Below are 16,223 nucleotides of genomic sequence, written 5' to 3' on the forward strand. Positions count from 1 at the left end.
GTCCTCTTGAAGTCTATCACTATCCTCCTCACTGTTCACTATACTTTCAAGTTTTGTGTCATCTGCAAATTTTAAAATTGTGCCCTGTACACCCAAATCCAAGTCATTAATATATATCAAGAAAAGCAGTGGTCCTAGTACCGACTCCTGGGGAACACCACTGCATACGTTCCTCCAGTCAAAAAAACAACCGTTCACCACTCTTATCTGTTTCCTTTCACTTAACTAATTTCGTATTCATGTTGCCACTGTCCCTTTTATTCCATGGGCTTCAACTTTGCTGGCAAGAGTATTATGTGTCACTTTATCAAACGCCTTTTAGGCTAATATAAACTAATTCGGACTTAGAAGTCCATGTACATCACATCAAGCGCATTGCCCTCATTAACCCTCTCTGTTACCACATCAAAAACTCATCAAGTTAGTTAAACACGATTTGCCTTTGACAAATCCATGCTGGATTTCCTTAATTAATCCACACGTCCAAGCGACTGTTAATTTTGTCCCGGATTATCATTTCTAAAAGGTTCCCCACTACCGAGGTTAAACTGACTGGTCTGTAGTTGCTGGGTTTATCCTTACACCCTTTTTTGAACAATGGTGTAACATTGGCAATCTCCAGTCCTCTGGCAGCAACCCCCACCCCCCCCCCCCCGCCATATCTAAGGAGGATTGGAAGGTTATGGCCAGTACCTCTGCAATTTCCACCCTTACCTCCCTCAGCATCATGGGATGCATCCCATCTGGTCCTGGTAACTTATCAACTTTAAGTACAGCCAGCCTTTCTAGTACCTTCTCTTTATCAATTTTTATCCCATCCAACTACCTCCTCTTTCACTATGACTTTGGCAGCATCTTCTTCCTTGGTGAAGACAGATGCAAAGTGCTCATTTAGTACCTCAGCCATGCCCTCTGCCTCCATGCGTAGGTCTCCTTTTTGGTCCCTAATTGGTTTAGGGAGGGAATTTCAGAGCTTAAGGTCTGGACCGCTGAAGGCACAGCTGCCAATGGTGGGGCAAAGGAAGTAAGGGATACACAAGAGGCCAGAATTGGAGGAGCGCAGAGATCTCGGAGGGTTGTAGGGCTGGAGGAGGTTACAGAGATAGGGGGGCGAGGCCATGGAGGGATTGGAACACAAGGATGAGAATTTTAAATTTCAATACTGTGATTGTTGAAAACTACAGGGTAGGATTTTCATTGTTTCTCCGTGATATACATGGATGCTCTTCCTTTAGTTTTTATTCTGCTCAGGACAGTGATTTTTATCTGCTTTGGTATATTTTTCTCAGAACCAAGAGTGAGAGGAACTCATCAGAGTCAGTGAACTGTGGTAAGGTATTAAAGATAAAAACAGTGGTCTCACAGGAAAAACTGATTCTGAGTGACTTCAGAATCCAATTGCCATTTGAGGCAAAGGTCTCTCTGAGGCCAGGGGGTAATTTTAACCTCAGCTGCTTGGTGGATAAATGATGGGATGGAACCGGCCGTCTGCTTTACACCCCACCCAATGCTACTTTCCATTCAAGTCAGTAGAAAGTAAAATCGGGCGGGATATCAAACGGGTGTTGGGTCAAATCCAGTCAGTTTCCCATCGGGCAGGTTAGCTTAAAATGTAATTGTGGGCAGGATTGATGGCCTAGCCTTATTAATGGTTATTTAGTTTCTCTTACTGTGTTTGGAATGTTCTGTTTACTGTAATTGTACTAATGCTAACATACAGAGCTGCTAAGTGCTGCACGTTGTACAACAGAATGGCTGCTCCCCTCTCTCAGCATTAGAGCAGGAGCTGGCAAACTACTAACTCCAGGGTTGACCCAGTGGAATGCCTCCACCAGCTCAGACTGACCCGGGGAGAAGAATGTGCTGATCCCTCTCTTTCAGTTTGGAGAGACCTTTCAATGGGTTGGAGCAGAGATGTAATAACCCTCCGACACCGCCCCCGCCCACCCCCCCCCACCCTCCCGGCCCCCCTGTAGGGTTTGTAGAATTCGCAAAATTGAACATTGTCCTATAAGGGTTTATCGGCAGAAAAGGCCTTAATTTTAAAAGACTGTTTTAAAAGAAGCCCAGAAAAAGGGACACACAGAATGGCCGCCAGACCCCGTGACCAGCTTTTGGGACATTTTAAAATGGTTCCTGCAGTCCCCAGACAGCTTTTGTGGATTCAGCCCACAGTAAGTTCTGGAAGGCAGTTTCAGAGAAAACGAAACCAGACAGAGCCCCATACTTACAGATTGGATGCAGATCCGATCAGATCGGCCTTTAGATAAAGGCCATCTAAATGTTTACCCAGACAAAGGGGAACAGATTCAAGTTTGAAGAGGGCCATTAAAGACAATACAAGGTCATTCCAGACCAGAGATGGCAGTTACGGTGGCATAGTGGTTAGCACTGTTGCCTCACAGCGCCAGAGACCCGGGTTCAAATCCGGCCTCGGGTGACTGTCTGTGTGGAGTTTGCACATTCTCCCCGTGTTTGCGTGGGTTTCCTCTGGGTGCTCCGGTTTCCTCCCACAGTCCAAAGATGTGCGGGTTAGGTTGATTGGCCATGATAAAAATTGGCCCTTAGTGTTAGGGGGGATTAAATATGTGGGGTTACGGGGTTACGGGGATAGGGCTTGGGTGGGATAGCTGTCGGTGTAGGGACCGGGTGCTAGGGTTTGGATGATCAGCCATGATCTCGTTGAATGGCGGAGCAGGCTCGAAGGGCCGAATGGCCTACTCCTGCTCCTAGTTTCTATGTTTCTATGTTACCGGCCATCCCAAAGATATTTTAAACATAAAGACTACCTCGCTGTGCTACAAGCCCGCCAAAAGTTAAACAAAGACTAACCTTGATTTGGCGGAAGATAAGGGCCTCCATGAAAAGTATAACTGGACTCCTGGGGTAGCATTGAGAAGGAGATTGGGATCGGAGACCATCGGGTTTTCGGTAGCCATTGAGGAGCATCAGCATCGGGAGAGACCAGTGCAGATCATTTTTGAAAGATTGCTCGGGGGTCCGAAGAAGGCCTTTTCGGACTCGGAAGAAGAAGACGAGACACGGGGTAGTTATCGGGAGATCATCGACAAAAACCCCGGGCCGTTGATGAGACGAGAAGACAGTTGACGAAGAAAACGAAAGGCCTTACAGAACGGGTAGCCACCAGCGTCATGTACAGGAGCACAGAGAAATCGAGACTGTGACCACCATCGTTGTATGCAGGAGCACCGAGAAGACAACCAGTGGCCGAAACGATGGACGGCGAGTCCTGCTGAATTAAGGTGGCTGAGACGCCATTAGCTTGGGCAGCCCGCTGCGCCTACAGCCCAACGACCACGTGACGACGGCAGGCCTGAGAGAGAGTGCACCAAGTAAAGAACCCCAACCCAACCGCAGTTTTGGATTGGTGAGCATGTTTCTGGCCCCTCATAATCTAATCTAGCTAGGTTTAGGGGGTGGGCATTTTAGGGGATAATTAACAATGAGTTGTTGTCCCTCGGTGTTCCGTGTGCTTCCCTATTTCATGATGAACCTTGTAAAGCGTAATATGCCTGTAGATATGTTGGTTAGTACTGTATTATGATTTGTTTTTCCCTCCCATGTACCTTATTGGCTTACATTCAATTTTTCCTTCGTGCAATAAAATTTCATTTTGTTTCATTAAACTTGGTCTATAGAGTATTCTCTGCATTGTAGTTCCTGCCTCAAAGCCCAGTGTATAGAACCTAAGGGGTGAGTGGGTCAAACCACTCGGTAAATTACTGTGCAAGACAGAGAGGCCTCTAGAACGAGAGAGAGAGACCTCATCGATCGAAAACCCCTTACAGAAAATGGCGACCGCAGCAGGACACTGGCAGCAGGATTGCAATGTATTAGACCCAGGTTTAAATCAACAAAATGTTATGGATGCGAGGATAGCGAATTATGTTTTTGGTAAGGTAAATCTCACTAAGCAGTGCATTTCCGATCTCTTACAGGATGGGCGTCTGGTAGACGCAGCCGTCAGGTGGACAGAGAGTAAAGAACATAAAAAGTCAGTAGAGAAGGCAGTGTGGCTGATGTGCTACAAAAGACAAGTCCAGATTTTGGACAAAGTCGTTGCAGCGCAGGCAGCCAAGATCAAAACCCAGGCTTCAGAAATAGACAAAAAGGCCATGGGTGGGGAAAAGCTGATCGCAGCGCTTCACACGCTGAATCAGGAACACCAAACTGTAGCCAGCCAACACCAGGCTAAAGTAGAGTACCTGGAATGCCAGGTTACTGAGGCAAAGATTCATGAAGCGAGAATACGGGAGAAAAGCGCCCGCCTCGCACAACAGCTAAGAGCACAGGAGGAGAGAGTAGTAGAGGTTAAGGCAGCTTACAAGCTGGCCATTGAGAATGGGTTTGAGAGCGCAGACCACGGCCCCTGCTAGAAGGCGTTAGAAGACCTAAGAATGGCCCTGGCGAAGGCAAAAGGCATGGTATGCCTCGTAAGCCCAAAAGCAAGTCACATAGACTTCCTGAAGGAATCCAAAAGACCGATTCCACGCGAAGTAGTTGTGGCACCAGCCACTGAACCCTCAGCACCGCCGAGCTATAGTGAGGTTTGGCCCGAAGGTGGGGTGGTAGAAGGGGAGGAAGCCGAGGTAGAACCGGAGGAAGAACAGCCCCCGGTAGTGAAGCCGGAGCCAGCACCAATGTGTCCTACTCGGCACCAGAGGTACGGTCCCGTCAACGCAAATAGCGTTGACGGACCTCTCCTGAACCAGATCGTGTTGCCCCACGGTGCCCAACAACTCAGAGCGATGGTGAGCCACCTTCCAAAATTCTCCGAGAAGGGAGATCCCTCAGTCCATTTCAGGGAGATAGAGCAGACAGCCGCCGTCAATGACTGTGATGGTCCGGAACAGGCTAAGATGTTGCTATTCTCCCTGGATAGCACAATCCTTCTGTGCCTCTCAGACGGGAGTAAGAGGGGGCAGAGAGGGTATGAGGAACTCCGGGACGAGGTCCTGGAGGTTATGGGAGTGGACGATGGCAACCCGTTCCTCCGTGTGGAAGGGACTGTGCAGCTAACTGCAGAACCCCCACGGGTTTTCGCAGAAAGGCTGTGGCCAGTGTATCGGTGTAGCTGTCCGGGCATGCCTGAACAGGCCGCAATGAACAATGTCCAGCGGGTTCATTGGCTCCGCTGCCTGGTTGCCAACAGCTCACCGCAGATACAGGCCCAAGCAAAATCTTGCTTTGACCCCCAAGGTCCCGGGATCACGGAGGAGACAGTGCTCCGACAGCTCACCATTGCATATAAGAATTGCAGGAGTCAGGAGACACCTACCTCTAAGGGAAAAGTGCATGAGGCAAAACCCGCAGCCCCAAGTAAAAAGGAGTGGCATCAGGAGGGGAATCGCCCTCCCCAAGCCAAGCTCAATTGCTACGGGTGTGGGAAGGATGGACATTGGCGCAGGGACTGTAAAAATCCGTGGAAGGATAATAAGGGAAGATCTCCCACAGCCCAAGCCCAAGCCCAGACCGCCGCCCCAGCACGAGTCCAGGTCCAAGCCGCAGCCCCTGTCCCAGGAAAGGGAACCGGTGCAGTCATGGATCCCGCTGCGATAGAGTCAATTTTAGAGACAATGCGGTCTCTTATGATCTCGCAGGGGAGGGTAGCAGTCACCACTGGTCCTGTCATTCTCGCAACACCGGCCGTTTCATCCCAATGACTAGAGCCAGCGCAGCCCGTTTACCTGTGTTCGCTGCGATATGATTTATGGAGACGACCCCTTGTGGAGATGGAGGTAGAGAAGGAAAAAGGGACCTATCTGTTGGATACGGGGCCATCGTGCACCGTAATCCACACAGCTAACCCTACCACCTCACCTCTGTCCACCAGGGTTCCATATATTCTGTCGGGCTTCACGGGCAAAGAACAGGCTGGCGCATTCTCCATCCCTCTCTCCATTCATTTAGGACCACTCCGCACCACGTGGAAGTGTGAACTGATGAAGTGGGAGGTGGAGGGTGAAAAAGGGATCCTTGGGTCCGATTTCTCAGTAGAACACAGGATTCTCGTGGACCTTAGAAATCACTGTCTCTGGGGAACAAGTACGGGTGAGAAAGGAAAAAGGGGTTTCAAGGTGAAATCAAAGAAGGCACGGATCAGCCAGCAGGAAGTAAAATTCCTGGGTCTGACCATCCGCGCTGGAGAGAGAGCCATAGACAAGGCTAGACGGGAACCGGTACAAGACCCACCGGTCCCCATCACCTGCGCAGTGGAGGTGCCCGGACGCACTAAATGGTTTCATGTAAACCAGTGCAAACTATTTAAGCCGGGTGCAAAAGAGCCAACAACCGAAGCCAGGTCTGAGGGTAAAAATCCTCAGCCTGAGGCGTGCAAAAAGTCACAGACCACACAGGCTGGAACCGCAGCCTGCTTGAGGGGAGGAGCTATCCTGCTTACCTGGGAGGTTTTCCCATTGGCCTGGGACTCGGACGGGGAAGAGCCCGAACAGCTAGGCCCCGCCCCTGACATGATTCTGGAGGGGGTGGAGTCGGAGGACGGAGGTCCCGCCCTCGGCTCAAGCTTAGGGAAGGTAGAACTTGGGGGCGGAGATTCTCCACCTGTAGGGACAGGTAGGGAGGAGTCGTCTGCCACAGACCCAAATCCCAAAGGGGCGGAGTCTGAGAGAAGGGAGCCGAAGCCGACAGTCGTGGAGAAGCCACGGGCTGTGAGGGCTAAAGTCCCGACCAAAGGTCCACTCGCAAAGGGAGCCTCGCCCGAAGTACCCCCTCGCAGGTCGTCGGACCAGAGCACAGTTAGGGGGGAGCCCGAACAGCTAGGCCCCGCCCCTGACACGATTCTGGAGGAGGTGGAGTCGGAGGACAGAGGTCCCGCCCTCGACTCAGGCGTAGGGGGGGTAGAACTTGGGGGCGGAGATTCTCCACCTGTAGGGACAGGTAGGGAGGAGTCGTCCGCCACAGACCCAAATCCCAAAGGGGCGGAGTCTGAGGGAAGGGAGCCGAAGCCAGCAGTCGTGGAGGAGCCATGGGCTGTGAGGGCTAAAGTCCCAACCAAAGGTCCACTTGCTAAGGGAGCCTCGCCCAAGTCACTCCCTCGCAGGTCGTCTCGGACGCCTCAGCCAGTAAAGCCCTTGCCCGATTCCCCTTACTTCAGCAGACACCGATTTGGGAAATCCCTAGAAAGATGCAGTCCCCAATTGGCAGCAAAAGGCTGCGGGGTACTCAAGCTACAGGTCGGTACAGCCCCGCCACAGGGAGCGGTGAGCTGCAGTCCGAACAGGGATTAGGTAGGACGCCCGAGGACTGGCGGCGCTGTACATAAGTTTAGTTAAGTTTAAGTTTGGTTAAGTATAAGGTGTGTACATTTTTAAGGTGATGGGTGTTATAAGAAATAGTTTTGGAATCTGCCCAGCATGTGTGTTTGTTTTGGATCGAGGTCGAAAGACCCGATCATGCCTTCACCTAAGCCAGAATCTCTCGGGAGCCTGGCTGTATCGTTTAATCTGTTGCAGGAACCAAAGGTACCATGGAGGGGATTCTCATTGTGTTCGCGGTGATCGGGTGTAGCTTGGCCTATCGGGGCTACACCAAGGACTCCATCGTGTATGGATGCTCCGGGGACACAGCCCCCATCGCGACTGATGGGACAGGTGAACAGGACATTGAGGAAACAGCCACCTACTTCCACGAAGGGAGGTGGCCAGGATGGCTGGGGTCGAACTCTACGGAATACTCCAGCCAGTCCGGGTTTGCATACAGAGAGACCTCTCTAATGTGTCCCAGGGTGAGGATCATCGCGCCCAGAGTCAGAGTCACCGTCGGAAGGAAGATTTGTTTGATATGCAACGGACATGTTCCTTTGGACAGGTGGTGGTGGCTTCGGAAGATGAGTAAGACCATGAAAAACTCCACGGTCGAGTGGGAACGACTGGGTAACAATACCCATTGGACTATTACGGGGACTCATGAGGGATTGAGTGTCTGTTGGGACAAATGTGGGGTTCAGAGCGCGTCTGCCCCACAGGCGTCTCCATCTTTTTCCAAAGACAGTGGCAGGATGCTGGGAAAGGGATGAGGTGGGACGTCAGCACACGGGCGTGCAGAGTCCCATACTCTCAGATCCCGGTAAATGCCACTGAGCTCATCACCCGCCCCCGCAAGCCCCTGCCCATGATTCCGGTAGCCAAAGCCCGCAATGAAGGGTGCCCCGCCACTACCAAGGGACCCGGGAACGGACTGGTATTAGTACCCACAGGTCAGGTGCTGTACCAAGGGGTGCACTACGTGGTGGCCTCGGTGATATTAAACCTCACCGAGGTGCGATTGCCAGAGTGGTGCCCCAAGGAAATGGAGCAATTGTACCAGGTCCTGTTAACAAATATGTTCAGACAATTTTATGAGTTCGACTTTGCCGATGTCGACAGAGCCGGATTATACACCACACCACATGAGGTCTTGGACAGGGTAGGGAGACAGAGAAGGGGTACAGTCAATTATATTTTTACCGCTTTTAACACAGGGACTTCCGTCATCAACACTCTGGATGACGTGGAGCTGCAGACCTAGGTCAATGGTTTAAAAGCGCAGTTAAGAAAGATACTGATGAACGAGAATAAGGTAGTGGGTTCTGAGTTACATGAGGACCAGGCCATGACACTACACTTAAAAGAAATCATAGCTGAGCTGGAGAAACACGCTAAAATGGTAAATGCCCTCATCAGAGAGGATCGGAATGCATCAGATCAGGCTGCGCAGAATGAGGCGTGCATGCTGTACGGGGCATGGTTACTGGGCGAGGGCCACAGTAATCTGGAGGATTTAAAACAAGGTTTGGTCCCCTCCTGGATCAGCAATAAGCACCTCGCAGCCCTCCACCCTTTTGAGAACGCATTAAGTCCGTGCCAGCTCAGACTAGCTTCAGAGGCCTACCCAGTCCCAATGGACTGTGGGCGGTCTAATCACACCATTATGGGTATAGTGGTAAGAATGCCGGTTATGGGAAAGACAGCTAAACCCGCCCCGGTATACAGGGTGGAGAACATTAGCGTCATTCAAGGGGGTGCACACATTCGCTACACAGCGGTCCCACCTTACATCATTCGATGGGAGCATGCAATGATGGGTACCGACCTCTTGGGGTGCCGGAGCCAGGGAGCACACATCATCCTGTGTCCCCAGCACTTGAATGCCTATTTGAAACCACAGTGCGGGTTCAGAACTGCTGGCGCGAAGCCTATAAATTGCACCATGGAGGCAATGGCACAAAGCCATGTGCCCCCGCAGGTGGCATATATAGGAGGTGGGACATATTGTGTCACCACTGCAGCGCCCCACTACCAACATGGACAGCATGGCTGGTGTCCGGTCAGTCACAGCAGTTTCTGCTTCAAACCCAAGGCAGAAGTTCAAGTGGCCCAAGAGCGAATTGCCCCTATTCCTGAACCTTCCGCTGTTCACCTCACTGTCAAGGAAAATTTCACCGATCTGCAACGATTCGTTGCACATTTTGGCTACGTCATTCCCCCTCTCCCTGAACACCTCACCAAGATACTAAAAGCCGTTGCCATTTCACAGAAACATTTTTACACGCTGGAGCAGAAGACAATAGAAATACGGGCAGACATATTAGATATAGTGACCCCACAGTAGTGGGACCTGTTCACTAATATAGAAGTCCCTTCATGGATTAGGATAGCCTCCCACATCCTCGTAGTATGTCAAATTTTTATTGTGATTTATTTACTCTTTGTACATTGTAAGAGGGACAAACGTTTCCAGAAGTATGAGAACAGAGGAGAGTGGAGGGAGCATTATGTGTGGGTAGATGAGCAGGCACCCGTTTGAATTTTGCTGCTATGTATAGAGTTAGAGTTTCCCTCCCTCCTCTATTTTTGATAGTATTCATGTGTGATTTTGTGTGTATTTTCTTTCTTTATTATTTTTATTGAAGTTTATTATGTGTGCTGTTATTAATAAAAGATAATATGTATGAACCAGGTGGTGTAGGGGTATTAGGCCCCCCTCCACACCTGGAAATGTGTGTGTCAGATTTTAATTCCAATGTATTGCCATCTACAGATGCTTAATGTACACTGTGGGTTTTTCTGAAATGGGAAATGCATGTGTCTTGGGCTCATAGATAAGTAAATACAGGGGATGGTTTGATTATGGAGAGTCAGAAAATTTTGCTCACCCAGAATTATGATACTTCAAGCAAGTTATCGTATCATCAGGGAGGACTGTAGAATTTGCAAAATTGAACATTGTCCTATAAGGGTCTATCGGCAGAAAAGGCCTTAATTTTAAAAGACTGTTTTAAAAGAAGCCCAGAAAAAGGGACACACAGAATGGCCGCCAGACCCCGTGACCAGCTTTTGGGACATTTAAAAATGGTTCCTGCAGTCCCCAGACAGCTTTTGTGGATTCAGCCCACAGTAAGTTCTGGAAGGCAGTTTCAGAGAAAACGAAACCAGACAGAGCCCCATACTTACAGATTGGATGCAGATCCGATCAGATCGGCCTGTAGATAAAGGCCATCTAAATGTTTACCCAGATGAAGGGGAACAGATTCAACTTCGAAGAGGGCCATTAAAGACAATACAAGGTCATTCCAGACCAGAGATGGCAGTTACCGGCCATCCCAAAGATATTTTAAACATAAAGACTACCTCGCTGTGCTACAAGCCCGCCAAAAGTTAAACAAAGACTAATCTTGATTTGTCGGGAGATAAGGGCCTCCATGAAAAGTATAACTGGAGTCCTGGGGTAGCGTTGAGAAGGAGATTGGGATCGGAGACCATTGGGTTTTCGGTAGCCATTGAGGAGCATCAGCATCGGGAGAGACCAGTGCAGATCATTTTCGAGAGATTGCTCGGGGGTCCGAAGAAGGCCTTTTCGGACTCGGAAGAAGAAGACGAGACCCGGGGTAGTTATCGGGAGATCATCGACAAAAACCCTGGGCCGTTGATGAGACGAGAAGACAGTTGACGAAGAAAACAAAACGCCTTACAGAACGGGTAGCCACCAGCATCGTGTACAGGAGCACAGTGAAATTGAGACTGTGACCACCACTGAGAAGACAGCCGGTGGGCGAAACGATGGACGGCGAGTGCTGCTGAATTAAGGTGGCTGAGACGCCATTAGCTTGGGCAGCCCACTGCGCCTACAGCCCAATGACCACATGACGACGGCAGGTCCGAGAGAGAGAGCACCAAGTAAAGAACTCCAACCCAACCGCAGTTTTGGATTGGTGAGTATGTTTCTGGCCCCTCATAATCTAATCTAGCTAGGTTTAGGGGGTGGGCATTTTAGGGGATAATTAACAATGAGTTGTCCCTCGATGTTCCGTGTGCTTCCCCATTTCATGATGAACCTTGTAAAGCATAATATGCCTGTAGATATGTTGGTTAGTACTGTACAGGAAACGTTGTGCTATCCGGAAGTGAGCTATCCGGCAATCTGGGGGCTCCAGCAAAAATCAGCAGCCGTTTTTGATTCTTTTTGTTTGTTTTTTTTGCTTTGTTTGAACAGTCAAGCTGTGCAAGGTCTGTAGCTATAGCAACAACTTCAGCTACAGAGCTTTAGGGCCACACCCGAGTGTTTAGAAGCTGTTGCTAAGCAACAGTGTTTGTTGTCAAATACGGAGATAAGAATCTCCGTATCTCTCAACATTAACTCTGGAGAGTACGGCAGTTTTGAGGCAACGGCAGCAGCTCGGTCCCGTGGGTGCCGGATAGCACAAAGTTTCCTGTATTATGATTTGTTTTTCCCTCCCTGTACCTTATTGGCTTACATTCAATTTTTCCTTCATGCAATAAAATTTCATTTTCTTTCATTAAACTTGGTCTATAGAGTATTCTCTGCATTGTAGTTCCTGCCTCAAAGCCCAGTGTATAGAACCTAAGGGGTGAGTGGGTCGAACCACTCGGTAAATTACTGTTGTGGTGTATGTAACTTGTTCCACCTTAAGAGAACTTAAACCTGTTCCACCTTAAGAGATGTACTACTTTCTCTGGCTGCTGTATACGGTAATACCGGTGGTGACCACACCGGTATATAAGTGCTGTGTAGTAATTTGCTGTGTAGTTCAGCCCTGACCTTCGACTAGTAAAGACCTGTTAAAGTTATTCTTGTGGTCTGTGTGCAGTGATTCATATTAACCATAACTGGAACACACAGACTTAACAGTGGCGACGAAGATGGGATTGGACACTGGATCGGCATTGACGGTCATGAATAAGAAAGATTACAAAAGGTTATTCCAGCATATTCCCCTACGGGATACGGAGATTGTATTGAAAACATACACGGGGCAAAGAGTATACCCCATTGGAAAGATAGAGGTAAAGGTGGTTCACAAGGGCAAAGAAAGCCGAGGAATGGACTTATATGTGCTACCTGAAGGAGGTCCACCACTACTGGGACGGGAGTGGATTAGAAAAATGAATATGGACTGGCATTCCTTAAAAGCACTAATGGTAGATGCCAGGGAAACAGATGTCAAACCAAAACGATTGTCCAGAATATTGGACAATGCTAAAGAGGTGTTCCAGCAGGGACTGGGAACACTGAGAGGAATTACGGCAAACATCAAGATTGAAGAACATGCACAACCAAAATTTTTCAAAGCCAGACCGGCACCCTATGCGATACAACCTGCTGTGGAAGTGGAGCTGGAAGCGCTAGAACGTTCAGGAGTACTGTCTAAGGTAGACTGGAGTGAGTGGGCTACGCCCATTGTTCCCGTGATGAAACGTCCTTCGAGCAACAAGCCGGGAGAACCAGGGAAGGTTCGCATCTGTGGAGATTTCAAGATCACTGTTAATCCGGTGCTTCACACGGTGCAGTATCCGCTTCCGCGGATTGAGGATATCTTCGCTTCATTGTCGGGCGGGATACACTTCACCAAGATAGACCTGGCGCAGGCGTAGTTACAGATGGAAGTTGAGGAAGAGTCACGCCAGTACCTCACGATCAACACGCATAGAGGCTTGTACCGGTATAAAAGACTGGTTTTTGGAGTGGCATCGGCTCCAGCAATTTGGCAGAGGGCCATGGAGCAGGTATTACAGGGAATTCCAGGCACACAATGTTACCTGGACGATATTCTGATTACAGGAGAGGGTGACGAGGAACACCTCGCAAATTTGGAACTGGTGCTCATCAGATTGAAAGAATATGGACTTCGAGTTAATCGGCAGAAATGTGAGTTCTTTCAGAAGCGGATCTCGTACTGTGGCCATGTCATTGACCAGGAGGGACTTCATAAGTCTCCTGACAAGATCGAAGCGGTTGTGAAGGCTCCCGCTCCGGTTAATGTATCTCAGTTGAGGTCGTTCCTAGGATTGATTAACTATTACCATAAGTTTCTGCCAAATTTATCCATGGTACTGCACCCGCTGAACGCTCTTTTGCAGAAGGGAGTACGATGGGAGTGGAGCGAGGACTGTAAGAAGGCCTTTCGCAAAAGCAAGGAATTGATAACCTCAGAGGAAGTGTTGGCTCACTTCAACCCAACACTGCCTATTCGTTTGGCTTGTGATGCTTCTCCATATGGTATTGGGGCAGTACTCTCACACAAGTTGCCAAATGGCATGGAGAGGCCAGTCGCGTTCGCATCCAGATCATTGACCTCCGCTGAGCGCAACTATGCTCAGATAGATAGGGAGGCTCTCAGCCTTGTGTGGGGAGTAAAGAAGTTTAATCATTACCTGCAGGGCCAAAAGTTTACGCTTCTGACAGACCATCAGCCGTTGGTATCCATTTTTAACCCTAAGAAGGGTGTGTCGGTGATGACAGCACAGAGACTCCAGAGATGGTCTCTTTTCCTAGGGGCACATCAATATCAGATAGAATTCAAAGGTACAAAGCAGCATGGTAATGCTGATGGGCTGTCGCGCCTGCCACTACCTGAAGAAGAGGAGACAACAAAGGTTGACCCTGTTGAGTTATTTCACTCGACCATCATCAAGTGTTTACCAGTCACCAATGCAAGTATTGAAAGAGAAACCAGGAACGACCCGACACTGTCCCGAGTCTACGAGGTGACAGTGAAGGGATGGCCAGCACATGGTGATTCTCTGTTACCGGCATTCTCGGCAAGACGAGACCAGCTGTCCGTCTGTCAAGGAACATTGATGTATGGAACGAGAGTGGTTATTCCTCCTAAGTTAAGGGAAAGAGTTCTAAAGGAACTGCATGAAGGTCATCTGGGGGGAGTCAAGATGAAAAGCCTTGCTAGGGCTTATGTGTGGTGGCCGGGTATCGACCAACAGATAGAGGAGCTGACAAAAAGCTGCTCAGGGTGCCAAAAAGTGCAAAATGCACCTCCGATTGCACCGCTGCATCCGTGGGAATGGCCTTCAGCCCCATGGCAACGCATACATATTGACTTTGCTGGTCCATTCATGGACTCCATGTTTCTAATTGCGGTGGACGCACATTCTAAATGGCCAGAAGTGATCAAGATGACTACCACTACTTCAGAAAAGACAATTGCGGTGTTAAGAATGATATTCGCAAGGAACGGATTGCCAGAACAAATATGTTCCGACAATGGACCACAGTTCGTGTCAGAAGAATTCCAAAAATTCTTAAAGAAGAATGGGGTGAAACATTATACCTCTGCCCCATATCATCCGGCTACAAATGGGTTGGCCGAGAGATTTGTACAAACATTCAAAAAGGCAATAAAGGCCATGAGCGAAGATCAGATTCCACTACAACATAAGGTGGACAAGTTTCTACTGGCATATCGAAACGCCGCTCATGCAGTGACAAACCAAAGTCCTGCCATGATGTTTTATAACAGGAGGTTGCGGTCCAGGTTGGACTTGTTAAAACCAAATGTGCGGAGGGAAGTTGAAAACAAACAGTTCCAGCATATAAATAACAAGACCACTCGGAGTTTCGAGGTAGGACAACCAGTGTTGGCCAGGGACTATGGAAACGAGAAATGGCAATCCGGAACAATTCGGGCCAGACAAGGACCCCTGATGTACACGGTAGATGTTGGTAAAAATGTAATACGGCGTCATGCTGACCAACTGGTAGAATCGAGAGCAAGGGTCGAACCCATGGTTACGACAGAGACAACCGTGGAAGAAGTTAGTGAACCTGAAGCATCTACCTCGGCAGTGAATGTACCTGATGATCATGTCCAAGACATAAGAGACCAACTAGAGGAGTCACCTCAGCAACAAGAATCAGAGACCCCTGAAAGGCGTTATCCAACTCGAATCAGGAGGCCTCCTGAGAGACTGAACCTTTGAACTGTTTCTACATGAAGTTGTATATGTATATATGTTATTATGTTATGTTAAATGGGGATATAACTGTTAAGCTAAAAAGGGAGGATTGTGGTGTATGTAACTTGTTCCACCTTAAGAGAACTTAAACCTGTTCCACCTTAAGAGATGTACTACTTTCTCTGGCTGCTGTATGCGGTAATACCGGTGGTGACCACACCGGTATATAAGTGCTGTGTAGTAATTTGCTGAGTAGTTCAGCCCTTACCTTCGACTAGTAAAGACCTGTTAAAGTTATTCTTGTGGTCTGTGTGCAGTGATTCATATTAACCATAACTGGAACACACAGACTTAACAACTGTGCAAGAGAGAGAGACCTCGTCGATCGAAAACCCCTTACAGGGGTGAGAAATCTGCTAATTACTCATAAAAGCCAGTTTGTGGGATAGCCTGTTATTCGGACCTGCTGAAAGAAGCCTTTGTTGTGGTGAATGTGCATTTGCTGTTATCTGTATCTGGACTGTAGGGGTCGACTTTGGCCGGCCTATTGGCGGAGTGTGCGCGTCGCCTGCCCGTTCCCGCGCTGAAGAGGCCCTCGTCATTTTGAGGCTGCGATCTCAGTTAAATTTGCCAGGCGGCAAACAGACGTCTCGACAGAGCTCACCAGATTGAACACTGGAAATCGGGACGGACCTGCCGCCAGCAAGGTAAGTTGTGGGGGTGGGGGTGTGTGGTGGGGCGGGGGTGGGATGGTCCCAATCGCGAATGGTTGGGACCCCTGAGTGATGGTGGCCCAGTTTATTTTATGTGGCTCCTGGAGGGGTCCATGTACACTGATCACTATATTGTAGTAGGCTGGTACAAAACAAATAATAAAAAGGCTACTGGATCTAGAGGGCTAAAATATAAAGGGGTCAAGTTTTGCTACTGCTATACAAAGCCCTGGTTAGACCACATCTGGAGCACTGTGTACAGTTCTGGGCGCCGCACTTCGGA

This window comes from Somniosus microcephalus, chromosome 13 (genome assembly GCF_052327205.1).
Source record: "Somniosus microcephalus isolate GS21.2 chromosome 13, FLI_Smic_1.0, whole genome shotgun sequence".
NCBI lineage: Eukaryota > Metazoa > Chordata > Chondrichthyes > Squaliformes > Somniosidae > Somniosus > Somniosus microcephalus.